We start from the raw sequence: 6000 nt of genomic DNA, 5'->3' as shown, positions 1-6000 counted from the left end.
AGTATTTTTCCTCTTTTCCCCTCCCATCTAAGTTCCATTAAACTGAAATTGTATTAATCGATCCCTGGTGTGAAAGTATTTATATTCATAAATGAAAGTTGGATTAGGCCCTCAGAGGAGGGAGAATGAAGAAAATCAAAACAGTAACTTTAGTGTAGTAGTACTGGAAAAAAAAAATCTCTTTGGAAAGAGAGACTACCAAGAATGAAAGAATTGGAACATTGCTTTAATTGAAAAGAATGCTAAACTAATGTTTACATTAGAATAAATTACTGGAAAAAAACTAAGAGAAAGTATGAAAACATATCTAGACCACAGAGTCAAAATAGATTAAATTTTAAGAGGACAGAGAAGGGAACCTGAAACTTCCTGTTATTCTCCTAGATTAGATTTGTAATAAAAATAAGAAAGTGCTCTTAGCAAGAAATGTATTTCATTGTCATCTCTGACTTTTCCTATATTACCTTGGAAAATCAAGATAATAAATAGTAAAAATAAGAGCTCCATATGCACACAAAAACCAAACTCAAACCAAGCAATCCCACTCACTCACTGCCCACAGTGGGATGGGGGAGAGAATTGGAAGGGTAAAAGTGAGAAAGCTTGTGAGTTGAGATAAAGACAGTTTAATAGGTAAAGCGAAAGCCATGCACGCAAGCAAAGCAAACCAAGGAATTAATTCACTCCTTCCCATGGGCAGGCAGGTGTTCAGCCGTCTCCAGGAAAGCAGGGCTCCAGTACATGTAACGGTGACTTGGGAAGACAAACACCATCGCTCTGAATGTCCTAACCCTTCCTCCTTCTACCCCCAGCTTTATATTCTGAGCATGACATCATATGGTCTGGAATATTCCTCTGGTCAGTTGAGGTCAGCTGTCCCAGCTGTGTCCCCTCCCAACTCCCTGGGCACCCCCAGTCTGCTCACTGGTGGGGTGAGGTGAGAAGCAGAAAAGGCTTTGACTCTGTGTGAGCGCTGCTCAGCAGTAACGAAAACATCCCTGTGTTATCAATGCTGTTTCCAGCACAAATCCAAAATACAGCCCTGTTGTAGTTACTATGGAGAAAATTAACTCTATCCCAGTCAAAACCAGCACACCAGGGGATTGACTCTGACTTTATATTGCTTATTACCCTATCTGCTTGTTACCTTGTAGTTCTGCCTGTGATTTGCAGTCTCACCTGATGCATGCACTCTCTTTCACTATTTCCTGTTCTCACCACAACACCGTTATGATGTAATCTTTGACTGGTAGTTCTAAGCCCTTCCACAAAATAAATTTAAGTCATCAGTTGTTTAAGTATATTCTGACAGCAGTAACATAAGTTAAAGCTGTAATAATTTGGTTAAAAAATGGAAATACTGATCTATTTTAGAAATATGTAGAAGCCAAAAAGTAGCCACATTGCGTATTACAGCTTATTATCCTTGAAGAATTACAACCTGCTAGTGTATTTCTAGCTGTGTAGTAAGACTACAAATTAAATAGTCCTATTACTCATATTTCCTGCTTCGTGGTAGTAAGACCAGCTGACGTTATGGGAATGGTATTTTAATAATGCTTTGAGAGATGAGGTAATACTTTGATCACTGAAAGAAATTGTCTTTCTGTAAGGATTTTTGTCTTGATTTACTAACAAAACTGAAGAGCTCATTTGTGTAGGTTTTTTTGTGTACTTTATCCAGGGAAAAAAGTGCTGTGCACGATTTATTTTATCATCCTCTAATTCAATGACACTGATCCAAATCCTATTGAAATTTAAGAACTTTCTAACTATTTCTGTAGATTTTTGCATTGGGTTAAAAAAAAAAAATCCTTTTGACTTTCATGCAAGTGAACAACTTGTCTCTCAGATCATAAATCTAATCACCAGTTGAAGTCCGACAGAGGAATGCCCCTTCGTAGGCATTGTGCTGTTCTCTAGGACTTCCACACACACTCTTTCTTCTTTTGTGCAAGTAATGACTGTGCAGGACTCGGCTTTCCAAAGGTTAGGACTAAGGACTGTCTTGTTCCCCATTTTTTTCTCAGGGAGCAGACAGAGTTCTTCCTCCTGCCCCAACATTGCCCAGTATGGTGTCCTCCTAAAAAGGCAAGAACAAGAAGAAAGTTTAGGACACTTCTTTCTCACGTTTCCTCCCTTCATAAGTTTTGTGCTTTATTTTCCTTGTACTGGATTTATTCCAAAGTTTTCATCACGAGCACAGAGTTTTACTTAAGTCTTACATCTGTTAAGTGACATTTGTGTGCAGCAGACTGCTACAGTGATTAATATTTCCCATCTTGGTGTGGACAGTTGATGCAAAACACAGGATAATATTTTCAAACCTGCACATTTCTAACTAAAATCGTGTTAGTCATCTTTTCTAGACAAAAATGAAAGGCCATGTCTACACTCCAAGTGAGGTTACTTAAAAAGCAGACAGAAAAAAGCACATAAAATTCACAGCATTTTCAGAGTATACATTGATGTATGTAGCTCTGAAAAATTCCATGGTGTGGGTTTTTTCTTTTCTGGTAGAAAAGACAGATGTTTGAACTCCAACGTTACCCACAGCACTAGTCATGTTTTCCAGGTCGGCTTCCTAGATGAACTGTGGCGTCCAGTCTATTATATCTCTGCGATTCTTCTTCTACTACATCAACATCTGGCATAGTGATTTTATACAGGTTTGTAATTACTTTCTCCGTTTAAAATACATACACCATTAAAAACGTTAAAAAAACATGACATATGTTATCATGCAAAGGAAAAATGGTTGTGGCTGGAAAATGCCGCTTCTGCTTTAATGGTTAAACAAGAAGTTTTGGTCATGGGAGGTTAGCGAGCCTAGTCATAACTTATCTTTGATTTTATTTTTTTTTTTCTTACATCTGATTCAGAAGCTTCACCAAGGAATAATCAGAGATAAGACAGGTATCTGAAGGAAGCAGAGAGCTAGCAATCTGTGAAGCATTGTAGGCACCAAGAAACTTCTCAGTCAAAGCTTGGTGACCTTTAGCACGGCTACTGTGGCCCAGTCCTCCCTTTAGCAACACCTTAAAAATGCTACTGAGATCAGAAGGGTTTCAAAGAAGTAAGCAAAAGCAAATAATGGTTCTTGTTCTTTCTGCTTACAGATGATAAAAAGGTAAATAAACCATATGTTGCACAAAACTGAATTTTGAGCATGAAAATAATGCCCGTGGTGAATTTGAGGCAGACAGGAGCGTGACAAAATCAGCTAACAGAAGGTGACTTGGGGGCAAACTTTTTAGCAGGGCCTGTTGTGTTAGGACAAAGGGGTGGTAGTTTTAAACTAAAAGAGGGGAGATTTAGACTAGATATAAGGAAGAAATTTTTTACAATGAGGGTGGTGAGACACTGGAACAGGTTGCCCAGAGATGTGGTAGATGCCTCATCCCTGGAAAACATTCAAGGTCAAGTTGGACAGGGCTCTGGGCAACATGATCTAGTTGAAGATGTCCCTGCTCACTGCACGGAGGTTGGACTAGATGACCTTTAAAGGTCTTTTCCAACCCAAACTATTCTATGGTTCATAGAATTACAGACTTAATCACTTTTGATGAAACTTCTGTATGTCATTAGCTTGTACCATCCAAATTGCAGGGTTGCTTTTTTTCAGCTTTGGATCACTCATAAATCAAAAAAGATTGAGGACCTATATTTCTGTTGCCTTTCTCAATTCCTCATTTAAAACCATATTTCTTAGGTATTTAATTTTAGGTGGGACTTGTGCTTTTTGATGTCATGTAAGGTGATTTCTACAAGTTTTAAACAGTTGATGTCAGAGTTTCTTTAATGTGCAGTACCATGTGCTACAGGTAAAATTAGTATTGCTGCCAGAGCTGTATCTCACTGTCATTGAAGTGGCTGGGCTGCACACAGTGTCGTCTTGCAAGGGCTCAAAGACTAGGAGTTCTGCATGACTTACTCAGAAATATTCTGAATTTGGTGACTTCTAGGGATACTGGTAAAGAAAACATGCCTCTGCCAGGAAGACTGAATGCTTCCATTTTAAATTATAGAAAGTAGTAGCTGGCCAAGGTTTTGTGTTTTAGTTTAATTGCATTTTAGCATATTGTACAATTAAATTAAATTAAATTATCTAGAGCCTCAGAGGTAGATTTTTAACTGGTCAAATTTTAAATTAATAATACATTAAATACAATCATAAATTCTTGTATTTAACCTAGTTCAGGCTGCTGATCCATAATCCAAAGTAGAAAGGCTGGTTTATAATGTCATTAAATTTTATATTCTACATTTTTCATTTCATCAAGTAGTCCTACATGTCTGTCTTTTTCACCAGTCTGAAAAGAGTAATTGGAGTTCACCACTTCTGTGGAATGAGGGGGGCTAGGTAAACCCTTGAGTACAGCAGTAAATGTAACACTACTTACATTTCTTCCCAGCAAGGAATATCCTCTAATCCTGTAATTCAGAGGGATGTCCAAAGCTACCTTCACACACTCAGTCATAAAACATGAGTCCCAAACACTAAATCTAGATATTTTCTTTGATAAGAATGCATACGAATGAATCCATTACTAAGCACATTCAGTACTCACAAACTCTCATGCCAGTTATGCTATTGTAATGTCTTGCTTTGCTATCAGTGCTTGAGTTCTCAAAGGTTTCTGAGTACAGTCTTGACTTACTACTCTAGCCACTAACATTTGCCAGAATTTCTTAACTGTAGTCATTTTTGTAGTTGCAACCATGTCAAAGTCTCTTGTCTTTTGCTCCCCTGAGAGTGCCTCTTATTGGGATTCTTGGAACATAAATCAGTGACTGTTTCAGCCCACGTTCTAGTGAGTGGATGACCTCTGTATCCCTTTGGATAGCTCTGTAGTGACTCACAAGTCTTGGCCAATCCTGGCTTTCTTAACATTTTTCCATTCACTTTAGTTGCAGAACAGTGATTTTTCTGCAGTTCAGCTGTAAGAACATGAGGGAATTATATTTAGCATAAATATAATTTTCTGTTTGACAAGTCAGTGCTCTGAGCAGCTAGGGAACAGAGCGAGGTGTCTCCTGGCTATTGCTCGTCTCTGCACACCACGCTGTGCAGTGTGACCTTTGTCTGGCACTCCATAGATTGCTCCTGTGTTCAGCCTGATTTAATTTATCAGTTTGCACAGATATTGTTTTGGAAAAGAAATTTGGCCACACTGGTATATGGAACTATTTGATCACAAAATCTCTGTGTTACACAGTGGGAAGACAGTGATCTGTTTGCAAAAAAGAACAGCCTGAGTTAAGTATGCTGCTAGGACATAAGATTTTTAAAGGTACAGAAAACTATCAGGAATATAGTGGACATGAGATTGAGAGTTAGTTCTCCTGTAGCATTTCCAAAAATAGCCCTTAATTGAAAACCAGTTACAGAAAATAACGTTTTACTGTGTGTACTACCCTAGTGCAGATAACAAGAGTAGCCAAAGCTTGTTGTACTGAGAAATGGAGAAAGTAGTTTTCTCCCCACAGGGACAGCTGTTACCGTGGGGGCTGTGGGTCCATCCCTGCCAGATTTCTATAACTAGGAAGCCATAGCATCAGCATTGGCTCCCAGCTTTTTGGGGAGCTAGTGAGTTTCAGTAACATCCTTCTAGAAGAGAGCTTTGTCTAGTCCATCCAGTATCATGTTCAGAGCTTCCATATACTGCATTTCAGTTTAAAATACCTTGTAAATTACTCTAACAAAGAACATAATTTCTTGTGAAAAGTGAAACTGAATCTTGTGGTATAATTTATGACATTTTATTTGCATTTTTATAAATTTTTGTATTTTTCATAACTTTCATACTTTGGCAAACAAATAAGCTAAGTCATTAGCTGAGACTTAGAATCATAAGATAGTTAAATCCAGATTAGTAGATTTACATAAGATGCCTAAGGACAGATCTTAAAGACATTTAGACAACAAAATCCTGATTGTTGAATGCTTTTCTCTCCCCTCTGAAAGAGTTTGTAATATGAGAAATGTCAATTTTAGTT

Source organism: Tauraco erythrolophus, chromosome 8 (assembly GCF_009769465.1).
Source record: "Tauraco erythrolophus isolate bTauEry1 chromosome 8, bTauEry1.pri, whole genome shotgun sequence".
Taxonomy (NCBI): Eukaryota; Metazoa; Chordata; class Aves; order Musophagiformes; family Musophagidae; genus Tauraco; species Tauraco erythrolophus.
This window is presented reverse-complemented; position numbering follows the sequence as displayed.